Source organism: Cygnus atratus, chromosome 2, assembly GCF_013377495.2.
Source record: "Cygnus atratus isolate AKBS03 ecotype Queensland, Australia chromosome 2, CAtr_DNAZoo_HiC_assembly, whole genome shotgun sequence".
Taxonomy (NCBI): Eukaryota; Metazoa; Chordata; class Aves; order Anseriformes; family Anatidae; genus Cygnus; species Cygnus atratus.
Window position 1 is genome coordinate 31,326,223 of NC_066363.1, and position 13,058 is coordinate 31,339,280.

At 45.9% G+C, this 13,058-nt stretch overlaps 1 protein-coding gene across 1 annotated transcript in view; it reads left to right on the plus strand.

The window, feature by feature from the left end:
- The first annotated feature begins 158 nt into the window (after window positions 1-158).
- Window positions 159-13,058, plus strand: part of BZW2 (basic leucine zipper and W2 domains 2) — a 61,682-nt gene continuing 48,782 nt past the window's right edge. Inside the window, exon 1 of the mRNA XM_035562475.1 lies at window positions 159-349. The gene's annotated coding sequence lies outside the window, so the exon portion shown is untranslated. The remainder of the gene's footprint in view (window positions 350-13,058) is intronic.

Consider the following 13,058-nt stretch of genomic DNA (forward strand, 5'->3'; position numbering starts at 1 on the left):
TCGTCCCGGTTAGGCCGGAGCGAGGAGCCCGTTCCTCTTTTATCAAACCCTAACAAGCGTATCGGCGCAGTTTTCTCTGTATTTCAGCCTTTTTTCCCCTCTTTCCCTCGCATCTCTCTGCCCGCTCCCCCGCTCGCCGCAGTGGCGCGGCCGGGCGGAGGGGCGGTGCCGAGCCGCCCGTGTGTCAATGTGCCCGGCCTGCGCGCCTCCATTGTGTGCCGCCGCCGACAGCACCGCCAGCGCTGCTGTCACTGCTGCCACTGCTGCCGCTGCTACCACTACTGCCGCTGCTACCGCCGCGCCGGCCGCCCGCCCGCCCGCCCTGCCGCAGCGCGCAACCACCCGACAGGTGCGGGGCGGGGAGGCGCGGGGCAGCGGGCGGCGGCCATGGCTGGGCAGCGGGCCTTTCCCCGGCCTCCGCCGGTGCCTCGTGGGGGTTTGGGGTTTATTTATTTTATATTCTTTTGCAGGTAGAGTTAAAGCAGCCGGGTGAAGAGCCGGTAGGGCACGGCACCGCATGCCGGAGGGGGGTAGCGGGCTTCGGGGCGTGGGGAAGCCCGGCCCCGCGCCCGCCGCTGGCACCTTTCTAAAATTAAACCCGCGGCGCAGAGGGAGCCGTGGGGCACGTCCAACTTTCCGATCCCCGGCCGGGCCGAGGGGCACGGCACGGGTTTGTCCTCCGGGACCTGTGGCGGTGTGTGCCGGGGCGGGGAGCAGAGCCCCAAAACCCGGTGCTGAGCGAGGGGTCGCCCCGCAGCTGCCCCGTCCTGCTCCCCGGGTGCGTCCCCTGGCTGTTAGGGCACCTCGTGTGCCTGTAACCGATGGCTGAAGGCACAGTCTCACCAGGCGACTGCCAGCACTTGTAGGTCGCCCCACGGCTGCTGCTGGCTGGGGTCTCTCAACCACGGCTCCCCGTCGGTGTTCCCCATGTGCCTGAGCCCCTGGAAGGCATGGGGGTTCCCAGCGGGGCGCTGCCTGGCCGCAGGCGAACGCGCTTTGTGAACCTGAGCCTGGCTTTACAACTAGCTGGGTACACAGCCAAAGCGTAATACAATTTTATTTGAACAGAATGGTTGAGTTCTGTATGTTTTCCTGCTTTTAAAACCCATGGGACTATCATCCAATTTTATTTCAATCAACAAGTGCAAATAAGTGAGACTGCTGCGTCCTTACGTTGGGGCTCTAGATTATAGCCGGTTCCCTCAACTTCTTTTCGTGGGGGACCAAAAACACCTCGAAGGAAACACTCCGAGGACAGAAGTGCTTTTTATACGCTAGCCCTGAAAGATATGCCTGTTTGTGCTAGCGGAAGGCTGTCACTGGCTCAGCCATGAAGGCTGAATTTAGGGTTTAAATAGTCTTTTGTCAGTTCACTGCGGGGGGTGAATTTTACCCGCTGCGAACAAATTTTGTGATATTATAGTATGCTGATAATCTCGGTGACACTGTTAAATAACAAGAGCCTACAAGATTCCTTTCATATTCCAAAATATCCTGTCAGACATTCAATGTACAAAAATATGCACGTTGCGTTTTTTTTTGAATGTGGCAGTGTCAGTACTGTCATTGCACCCTTGTTCACTGAGTAAATTGGCAAATTAAATTTTTCCTTGGCAGCCTCACTGGAGCTCGTTTAGTGGCTAAGGCTACAGGAGTGCTCCATCTAAAAGAGAAACAGAGTACTTTTAAAATAGTGCTTTAAAATGTTTCTTGCTCTTACCTATCAAAGGCTTCTGTGTGACCTTCAGTACAGTAGTGAGCGGACATTTCGCAATCTTCTGTTTATCCTTCCTGTATCCTGATGAGGTAACGAAGTGCTGTTGCCTCCATTTTATGTATAGAATTTGAAGCATGGGGACATCAAGTGACTCTTCCACAGTGGTGTAGGAAGTCTGTGTGAGGGTGGGGAACAGGAACCTGAAAGTGTAGGTTCTGAACTCTCGTGTCTTACCCCTTAATGCATTTTCCTTTATCTACTGTGTCATTTTTTCACATACGTTTAAATTGTGGGTATTGTGTAGTGATTAATAATGTAAGTGTTGGGTATTACAGTGGGAGAAGGAAATGTTTTTTTAGTTTCAGGTGATAAGTATTACATATGGGAATTTCCCATATTTCCTCGTCAGGTTATGTGTATATCTGGTGCTTTTGATTTCTGAAGCAGGCACAAATGGTGACATGTTTTCTCCCTCCAGTTTGCTGCAGTTGTGTTCATGGGAAAGTGTGATGGCTGTTGTAATGAATGCACAGGTGATTCTAAACACCTGATTTTTTTTTCTACGGCTGTCAAGAGCAAGATTGATGCAAGAAAATAACAGGGATTTTTGAAATTTAATAACGTTTGCTTTTGGTATGCAGTAAGTTTTTTGGGGACTAAATCTAGGGTAGAAGAGACTGTCCTATTTCTTGGACAATGCACTGTGAAACTCGGGTCTTTGGATGTGAAAGAGAGGAAAAAGAGATGTTGAACTGGTTTCACTGGTTTCAAGCTGTTTTCTCCTTCCCTGTCAAGTGACTATCCTTGACTTGTGTCTTGGTGGCTTGCTTGAATCGTGGTGATTGTGCTGTGCTGCTCTGCTGATGGTGTCACGGCTCAAAGGTCCGGTAGCCTCTTTCTGTGCCAGATGATCAGAAACTTGGTCAGATCTGCTACGTTTTTACCTAAGGAAAAATAAAAGAACAGGCCAAACAAGTATTTCCGTGGCATACTCTCCTAGCTTCCATCCCACTGGCTCATAGCTAGGCACTTCCTGAACGCAGGGTGGTATCTTGGTGTTTACCTTTGAGCTTGATAACCTGCAGTGTTGTTGTGGGCTCTTTTTTGGAATTTAGGTAAACTTTGCATCTGCAGCATCCTGTGGTTATAACTTTCACAGCTGCATGAAAAATTATCTCCTTTTATTTGGTGTTGAACCTGCTACTTAATGGCTTCTTTTGCTCTTTTTCCTCTTTTTTTTTTTTTTTAAATCCCCTGCCCTTGTTCCTCTTTTGAGAGTCAATGAAAAACTGTTCCCTGTTCATCTCTGACAGGCACCTAAAGCTTGATAGACCTGTATCATCCCCCACCATTGTCTTTCTGCCACGCTGACATTTTAAGTCTATTTAGTCATTCCTGTGTAAAAGCCATTTTTTAAATGGTTCTGCCTTCTGCATGGCCTGTGCTGTGGGGAATCTCCTTCAGTTAGAGCCGAGCCTTTGAAACAGACCTTTGCTGGATTCTGGACCTACTGACTCCAATCCTGATAGTTACATCCTGGCCACAGGAAGGAGTGTCTAACAGGATTATTCGTTTGGATCAATTCAAGTTCACGCAAGTTCAAGTTAGGTTTTTTGTTTTGTTTTTTTTAATCACTAGAAACATCTAATGGTTTTTCCCTCTCTAATAGCCTGTGGATAGGTTACTTTTTTTCCTCCTCCCTGTTGATTGGCAATGTATAACTCTGACTTCCTTAAGTATTTTTGTTTTATTGTAAACACTTTTTTCTTTTTAGATTTCTTCTGTATTTGTATCTCAAGACAGCTGCTGAATCCGTGGTCTGATCTGTCAACATTGCTAAGTCTTATTTTGAACCAAAAGTAGATTATTAAAATACCTCAAAAAAAACCCTGAAAGTAGCTACATGCAGGAGTGAATGATACGTGTTCAAATGCAATAGATACATCTTTGAATGACCGGGTTTTCCTATAGCCAGGGTGTTCACCTGAGACATGGAGAGAGATTTCCATCTGCTACCATCTCGTATTGGCTGTGAAGTGCATTTCTGAGTATACGCTTTTATTTGTGTATATCTTTTAATTCCAAATTGTGCAAGGGCTACCTATGTGATCTTCCCCAGGTAGTGAGGCAGTGTATAAAGAAAGATTTTTGAGGTGCTCGGGTATTGTGATGATGAGGATAATGTGAATATTTTAGGTAAATGTGCATTTGTAGTACCTGGCTAAAAGTTTCTTTTCAAAATAATCACTATTGCTTTCAGACATGTTTACCCCCTGCTCCATTAATATGATCAGCAGTAGATCTCTAATATGGCAAACAAATGACTCGATTTCGTATTCTCTTAATTGTTTCTTCTGGATGATCCTGATATAAACAACTTGGTCAGACAGTAGGTATTTTTTTGCTTTTGTTTTTATTAGGAGACTTTTAGCCATTATTATTCTCTTTGATTAAGAGAAACAAATTATTTAAAACTTGGCTTTCATGTATATGAATTCCAGGTAGGTAGATACTTTCATTTTAGTCCAACTGTAATAGAACAAATGCATACAAGCAGCTTTTGGCTGAAAAGGACAGATGTGTTTAGTGGCTGCAGAGTAGTATGTATCAGACAGCCAGCTAAGCACCTTTGCAAGACTAAGTTCTTTCCCACTTAAGCTTTGCAACTGGTGTCTCCTACACTGATTCTGGATTACCACAGCTTCTGTAGGAATTGGTTCGCTGTGCCCATTCAGATAGGTGCTGGTAAAATAAATTAAAAATTCCAGAGACGTAAGGTTGCGTAACACTGAAAAAGAGCTTTGTGCAGAAGGACACTGGTAAAGTTTCGATGTAGGTCCCGCTCCACCATTCTGTAGTTGTGAGCACCACACTGGGGGAAGTCCCTGGCACCTGTGTGTCAATAGCTGTTGGTGATGCAGTCTGGAGAGTCCCGAGTTATTTTCTGTCTGTGAGTATCAAAGCTTTTATCTGATGAACGGTGGAGGTAGTTGGCTTAAATATATATGATTAGATCTAATCTGGGAGTAAATTTTTAGCATAAGATCAGATTCTTTAAGCTTTGCTTACATAATACAGTCACCTACAGATAGCGTGTATGTGTTTGCAGACCTAAGCCGACTGTTTAGGCAAGATGAGTAAAATCATGCATTGAATGGATATGTACTATTCAGATTGTTTTGAGAGACTTTTTTCCCCCCACTTCTCAGCTTATTTTCTGTCTTCATTCCTTCTGTTCAAAGTGAAGAATTCTCATGTTTGTGTTGCACATCTGACAGTAAGCTGTTGTCTGTGCCCATCTCACTGCCCAAGCCTACAAGTAAAATAATTTCCTTTTAGTACAAAATCTGTGATAAATTTCACCTCTGAACTGCTGTGGCTCCCCTTCAAACTGTGGATTTGATTACTGTTTTTTTTTTTGCCACGTGATCCACTATTATTAAATATGAGCTCTCCTCAACTGTTGCTCTGTTTTCTTATTAATTTGAAATCTCAATGATCTGTTCAAAGGTAACTAAAAAACTTGAGGATCATTCAGCAGTAAAGCTGGTGTGCGAGAGGGAAATTGACAAATGGAAAAATCTATTGCTTCTCCCTGGAGAGACCAGTGTGTGGAGTGCAATGCCTGAAAACCCTTTTGAACTTGCTGTGCTGTGCTTAGATCTAACTGGAGATCTTGTAAAGAGTGCAAAAGTCAAAATAAAACCTAGTCCAAAGTAAAAAGAGAGTCCAATGACCAGAGGAAAAGTGCAGTGGTGTGGTGCTTGTATGTAGCACATGCACCTTGAGAGCTTCCTACGTGCCATAAAGCTGAGAGCAGAATGAAGTTGAGTTTCAAGAAAAGAGTGTTGTTTGACCTTGGTTTAACTACTCTGGTCATCTGTAAAGTGTGGTTGTGTAGTGCAAACACAACCAAGGGCAGTCACGTATTTGTAAGGCATTGCAGGCAAGAGAACCTTCTGAATCGGATCCCAGTTTGTGCCATGGGGTTGAGTGGCTGCAAGGGGCAGCTCAAGTCCATCAGATTGAGACACTAGCGCATCCTTATGCACCCTGCCTAGGCAAAGGGAAAGCTGTTAAGAGGTGGGCTGGCCGTGAGTAAATACAGGAGCTGAAACCTGGGTAAAGGCCGGTATATGTGGTAGCAGCTTTATTTTCTGTTGCTTTGTCGTGTTCCCACTGTGTCTTTAGAAATGCTTTTATCACCGGGTATGTCTCAATATAGTAAAATGCTTCCTCCGTATAAAATAAATAACCTTTTTTTGAGTTGGACATTGTGTTTTGTAAATTCCTAGAAAGCAGGAAAATATTTCCAAGAAGTGAATTAGTAGCAATTCCTACCCTGACAGAGACTCCGTAAGTGCTGTTTGTTTCTATGCTTCATAGAGCTTTTAGACCAGAAATGTGGTTTAGGAGCAGTATTTGTGTTGTTTTTTTCCTGTAGAATTTTTGAAATTTATTGAGTGTATCGTACATACACGTTTTTTGGAGTCCTGTGTAAGGATTTGCTCCGTGTTGAGTTATTCTTAGTGTCAGGTGCAGGTGTTCTGTGTAGAGATTGTTTGTAGTTATTGCAGACTCATAGTAGCAGACCAAGATTACTGCTTTCAGATTCAGTAAGAAGGATGGATTATCTCTGGTGAGAATTAGAGTGGAGAACAGACAGGTCATGCAAGGAAAAATGCTAGACGCAGTCTGGGACAGAAAGGTCAGTCAGGGAAACGGGAAGGAAACATCTCCTGTGATGTCTTCAGTCCCAGTGAGTTACACCCTTCTGCTACTCCAGATGGAACAATTAAATACAGCTTTGGGGTTGCACCTCATTGTGCTGACCACTGTTTAACGTGGTTTTTTTAAGATGTGTTTTCTTTTCATGCAGAAAAAGAAGTCTAAGCAGCTCAACAGTTTGTAATTTACAGGCTTAAGCAATGCTATAATTTCAGGTTTTGTTTCCATAAATAAAATCCCCTGCTTCTCTAGAAATGATTTGAAGAGGGAAACTCCGTTCAGTCCATTGAAGTTATACATTAATCGTTTTTCTTTTGATAAGACACAGGATGTGAAATCTTAGCAACGTGTTATTGAGCCTTAGTAGATAGAAGGGTAGGCATTTATTTGCACTGACAATTAGAAAAACAAAGTATGCTCTTTAAATACGCAAGAAGTCAACCCTTTTAAGAAGAAGTGGAGATGGTGAGATGCTTCCCAGTCTGCACCTTTCTCTGTGCTAGCCAAGGTTGATGTGATGGGTTTGGCTAGCGTCTTGCTGCTGATTTTGTCATCGTCTCTGTGCCTGTGAGGTTGCTGCTGAAACTTGTGCTGGTGGTCTCTCTCCTGCCTGCGTTGACTGTCTTATCTCAATGCATGGCGTTGTGTGACTGGGACCTATGGACCCCAAACCCTCAGCCAGTGAGCTCTGTGGAAGCTCAGTGTTGTGCTGTTGAATCCCATCTTCTGTCCGAGATAATTTCATGTTTTTTTTTTTTTCCCTCTGTTTTGTGGCAAAAGGAGGTGCCAGTCAATATGTCCGCAGGGCCTCCTGAGTCCTGAACCCCAGGGAAACACTTGCTTCTCCTGTGCTCAGATAAGAGGATGAGGTCTTTTTTGGGTTTTGAGCTTGGCCACCTTGTTCTGTATAACTCTAATGGAAGACTTTTCCTTGAATTAGGGAAAGCATGCTCATAATTCACTTCTCCAAAGGAAATGAGGTGAGGTCTTTATATTTTCAATTTTTGTTTTAATTCTGTTACAGTGTTAATAGAACCACCGGTGTGTACTGGAAAGTCAGGGTGCTCTCTTCCCAATGTGCAGTGCCATCGCTGTGTCATTTTTTTTGCATTGCTGTGTGCCTCCAAGGTCTGTCCTTACAGAGCAGGCTGCGTGGTGACTCCACTGCTAAATTGCCAAGGTGCAGTACAGTGACGTCTCTGCTGTGATGAGGTGGTGTGGTTCTTGAGCTTTCATTTATACAGCAGTCCCTTACAACTCCTCTGTGATCACAGTGGCATGTGTAACTGAGATTCATAACCTGCATTATTTATTTATTTATTTCTGGGGGAATGCCAGTAGTAACCAGTGGTCCACAGCTCCCTGAAACCAAGTGTTTCAAGGCAAAGCATTTCATGGACAGCCTGCGTGGTGCTAGGATCAGTTCAGTGGTTGAATGCCCTCCCTTGGCTGCCTTTGTCTCCTGGGAGCAGGAAGACTTGATTCTTCTCCCCTTTCCCTTTGTTTTATGTTGTCAGTGTAAACAGTTGTTGACAAGTTCTCCTTTGGTCAAAATACCTTTGCAGCCTGATCTGGGACGGCTCAGCAGTGCAAAATCGGCATTATGGTGTGAGGAGGCATGGCAAGTCTTGTGCAGCTGAGGGAGAAGAAGTTGGTGCTGGGGGAACAGGCAATGTCTTCCTGCTGTAGACCAAGATGTTCCCCACTTACTCTTTTTAACATCTGTTACCTTAATTTTTTTTGTCATCCCAGTATAAATTTCTCAGGTCCTGTTAATAACTAGGTTATTAGATTACTGAATTACCTTAATTAGTGTTCTACCTTAATTAGCGTTCTCAACAATTGGTTAAAAAAGCTTCATATCAACATATCCACAGTCTGAAATACCAACTCTGTTTTTTCCCTCAATATTTGCAAAAGAGGAATGGCCTTGCAGCGTTGCCAAGAATAGAGGAAAAATGCCAACTATCACAAAGCCCCTGATTGAGTCTCATGTTGAATATCTGCCTTCTTTTATTTTACATTAAGAAGAATAGATTTAGATTGGCACTTCAGCCACCTTTGCATGTTATCTTCCATTAGCAAAGGACACGTGCCAGGTTTTTCAGTTTCTCAACTCCACGCAGCGTATCAGACCGGGCAGGGCAATATTCAAGGTGGGATGCAAATGCGTTGGACTGCATGGGCTTTAACAGTCAGCTCATTGACTCTGAGAATTTGACTGTCTCCATGACTAAAAAGATCTACATTTGGGGATTTTTAGCAGGAGTTAACTTTTTTTTTTATGTTAGAAGCAATTTCTCCATCTCCCCCCCCCTCACTGTGTAGTAGATGCAGTAGCTGTTAACAGTTCTTTTGGCTTTTGAAAAGCTGCTGCTTCTTTCAGAAACCATGAGGTGTAGCACCGGGGGGTATATGCCCTTTTTTCACTGAAAGTTAATGTATTTCATAGAAATCTTTTCTAGATGTATGAGAAATCCACATTCAAGCGCCCTGGGTTAACTGGTGTGACTCTTGAAGTCCTCAGGGAAACTAATCAAGCCTTCCATTGCGTTTTCTCAATTCAGGAGAAGAAAAATCCTTTAGCTGTCTCATTAATAAATCTTTTAAATTCTTAATATCTTTCATTCCTGTAAGAAATGAGTTGTAGAAATCTAATGTAGCTCTTACTGGCGCTCTTACTCACTTCCACGTCCATTTCTGTGTATACACCTCCAGACATGCATCCGCTGGAGCCGTAATTATGTTACCCTCAGAAGGAGGTTGCTGATGTTGGTCTTTCTGCTGCAGGAACAATGATGCTGTAAACAATAAAATAGGTTTCCCTATTAATTGTGTCAAGTACCATTGTGCTGAGCTGACATTGAGGCAGGCCAAATGACTGCAAACCGGACGCACGCTCCTCCTGCTGAAGGAAGCGAGGCTGGCTAGCGTAGGGGTGTTTTGATGCCCATTTTAGAAGCTGTTAAACCTATTCTGGTGATTTTGGGTTAGAAATAGGTAATTCCTGCACTGACTCGTGGCTTCAGAAGGTGGGTGGCTTCTCATGGTCTCACGCTTGAGCCTATTTGCCGAGCGTGTTTGTGGTAAACTGGATTTTTAACTTTAAACAATGGAAATTTATGAATCATTTAGGACAGATAAGCAATTAAGTCTACTGATGTAACTATAGAATTGAATAATACACCATTAGTAATCGCGCTCTTGTTAATTTTGACTGTATAATTAAACTCTGAGGTATATTTAGCTGTCGCTGAGCTATAGACTTTCACACAGATAATAAATTTACAGGTATGAATTGATTTTGCAGCACTGTAGAACCTGATGTAGGAAGTTGGAAATTTATGACGGAGTCTCTTTGATCTGGTTAAAAATCTAGAGCTAAAGCTGTTCACAGGAGACTCCCTTAAGATCTTACCCGGACATGGGCAAGTAGATTATTTCAGACAAACTGTTTTCTGGAAATGTTTGCTTTTCTCCGTTGTTTGTGAAGGGAGTCAAGGGTTGCGAGGTCAGACTTACAAGTCTGTTGTTGGTTATTTTTAGAGTTAGGTCAAGTGCAGAAGCAGCTGTAGTGTAACCATCGCTGCCCTCATTTGGGATTTTCTGCATAATATGGTGGAGTGGGGTGGGTGTTGTGTTTGTGCTCTGGTCTGCATCGGGATGAAGTAGGTACCTCAGCTGAAGGAGCATTTTTGGCTCTTCAGCGTAAGCATAGGGTGAGTTTCATGCTGATGGCTAAGACTTGGTGCCCAGGTGAGGTGGGGCGATCCAGCAGCGTGCCAGCACAGCACTGAAAGTGCGTGGCTGGGAGCAGCCAGGAGCTGCCTCTTCCACCTCAGCTGCACAGACGTTGGGCTTGGTTTAGGAGAACTTCAGCATGGCATTCGTGTGATGCCAGGCTGAGTAGCGTAGGATGTGATACGGCTGGATTCATTGGTTTGTTGCTTCCCAACATTTTGGGCACGGTGTGGGGAGCCGCTCCGTGGCCAGAGCCCTGAGCTGCCTCCATGCTCTCACGATTCATAATGTGCAGCAGCCGCTGCTTCGTAGTGCTCCGTGAGGACAGTCGTGGCAGTTGATTTACTGACATCAAAATACTTGGTCCTGTTCAATATCAATTAGTAATAAATTTGACGTTTTGGCAAGTGCCATAACAGGCTATTGACTGAATAACCTGTACCAGTTAACTGCTGACTGATTTCTTCCTTGCCTGGCTACCTTGCTAACCATGGACCCAGACCTCTCATCAGGCAGTGATACCTGTGTAAAGTCCTCGCCACGTCAGTGTTTGCTGTGGTACTAATTTTGATGACAGAATACAAAGAGTTGAAGTAATGCAGGGCTTTCTTGGCGCTGAATAAAGCAGCCATGGTTATCTTCACTTGTGAATGTGTATTTAGCTCTTGTATTTCTTGTAACTTGGAGGGGAATTCACTTGTAGTAGCCCCTTCACCTACACTTGTAATGTAGGCTGACATCAGTTGTAAAAATTCAGATGTCCCAGTGCTGAGACTGGTGACATCACATGGGAACAAGCAGTAGGAAGAGTGTAACTGGAACAAAGCAGCTGGCTGCATGTAAGTATTTAACACTGGAGTGCTTCAGCTTTTTGCTTTCACAACTGAAGACAACCAGTTTAAATGTCTTCCATCTTCTCAAAAGAAGCAGCGTAAAGGCCTCTTACAGGAGTAATATAACATGCAGACTCCAGTCAGTCCTCTTGTGATTTTGGTTATTTCTTCTCCTTACCGGGGCTTAACTGGTCTGCCACCCAGCTTGCAGTGCCTTTGGTATAGTGCTCCCAGGTGGAATATTCTGTCATGGGTGATTAACACCTCTCTTGTGCATTTGGGGATTTGAGAGACAGCACTTCTTGAAGTACAGAGCTAAGGAGCTATGTGGGATGCATGACGCCTGCAAGTTTCCTGACCTCAGACCAAAGCTTGACTTGTTAGGACAAATGGGCTTTTGCTTCAGAGTCTGGTCTCTGAAAATGGCCTGTAGTAGTTGGGTAGGTTTTCTTTAAAAGAAAAGGAAAAAAAAAAAAAAGTGTCTCTCTAAATCTAGATAGATGGGAGCTCTGCATTTCTCTTTCTTTCATGCACTTGTCACACTTGCAACAGTTTTCAATTCAGGAGTTTCTGCCATCCAAGTGCTTGATAGCCCTTCTTCTAGACAGGCTCTTCTTCCCTGGATTTGTCTTAAGAGCTTTAGAGTTGCTGCACAGAGGTGAAGAAATCAGTTAATTACTTTCTGAAGTAAGACCCAGAGCTCTGATATGTTGGCTGCCAAGTCTTGGGAAGGATAGCAAGTACTGTCCCCTCTTTGCTTGTCCAGTCTCTACTACCTATTTTTTTGACCCGCAAAGGCTAATAGTTATGCAGGCACTCAGTGCCACATGTTGTGTGTGTGTCCACTTGCCGAGGCGACCGGCTCCGGGGCAGACGCGTGCTGCAGCGGAGCGCGGGATCGGGACAGGCAGGGCTATTTTTCGGGCATCGAGCCTACGTGAGGGAGCCGCCAGGCACCGGCAGCCCTCGTGAGGGAGGCTGACGAGGCGTAGGCGGAGCCAGCAGCGTCAGCGACAGCTCCTCCCCCCGGCTGTTCAAAGGCAGCCCTTAGGGAGCGCGAGCGACCAGGAGCGCGGCGACCAGGGCCGGCAAACAGGGAGTGACGCGGCAGTTAGCGAGGCAGTTAGCGCGGGCAGGGCGGGCAGGAAGGGCGGAGCGCTCACACCCGCCCATAGGGACACCTCCTCTAACGGCACTCTCCCGTCAGCTGGGCTGCAATGGTCTCCACCAGGCACGGTGCCTGCTCTAGGAAGTCAGTACACACCCAGACCGACTGCCCGTCCAAACATGCGGCGGTTCAGGTCTCCGGGTGCGGGGAGTGTCTGAGCCTCTTGCTGCCATCGGCGGGAGGCAGAGGGACTGCTTGCGTGAGGTGCGAGCAGGTGGACGACCTGGTCCGCATGGTGGCGGAACTCAAGGAGGAGGTGCAGAGGTTGAGGGATATCAGGGAGTGCGAGCGGGAGATAGACTGGTGGAGTGACTCCCTGCAGGACCGGAGGGAGAGGGACCGGGGTGAGACGCCCCAAAGGGGGGTGGACCCCCTGCCCTGTTGCCATCGGGCAGAGGGAGGGGACCTGCGAGTTGAGGAGGAATGGAGACGGGTCCCCTCTCGACCTCGCAGGAGATGCCCTCCCCTTCCGGCGCTGCCTTCCCAGGTGCCCTTGAACAATAGGTTTGAGGCCCTGGAGCTTGAGAGACCGGTGGGTGAGGACGAGGTAGGAAGCCTGCCCAGGAGGATGCCTGAGGTGAGGAAGTTGACTCCATGCCTCAGGACTGCCTCCACCAAGAAAGAAAGAAGGGTGATTGTTGTGGGCGACTCCCTCCTCAGGGGAACGGAGGGCCCTATTTGTCGGCCTGACCCCACACATAGGGAAGTCTGCTGCCTCCCTGGGGCCAGGGTCAGAGACGTTACCAGGAAGCTTCCAAACCTGGTTCGCCCCTCTGACTATTACCCGCTTTTGATAGTCCAGGCTGGCAGTGATGATCTTGAAAAGAGAAGCCTCAAGGCTATCAAACAGGACTATAGGGGGCTGGGACGA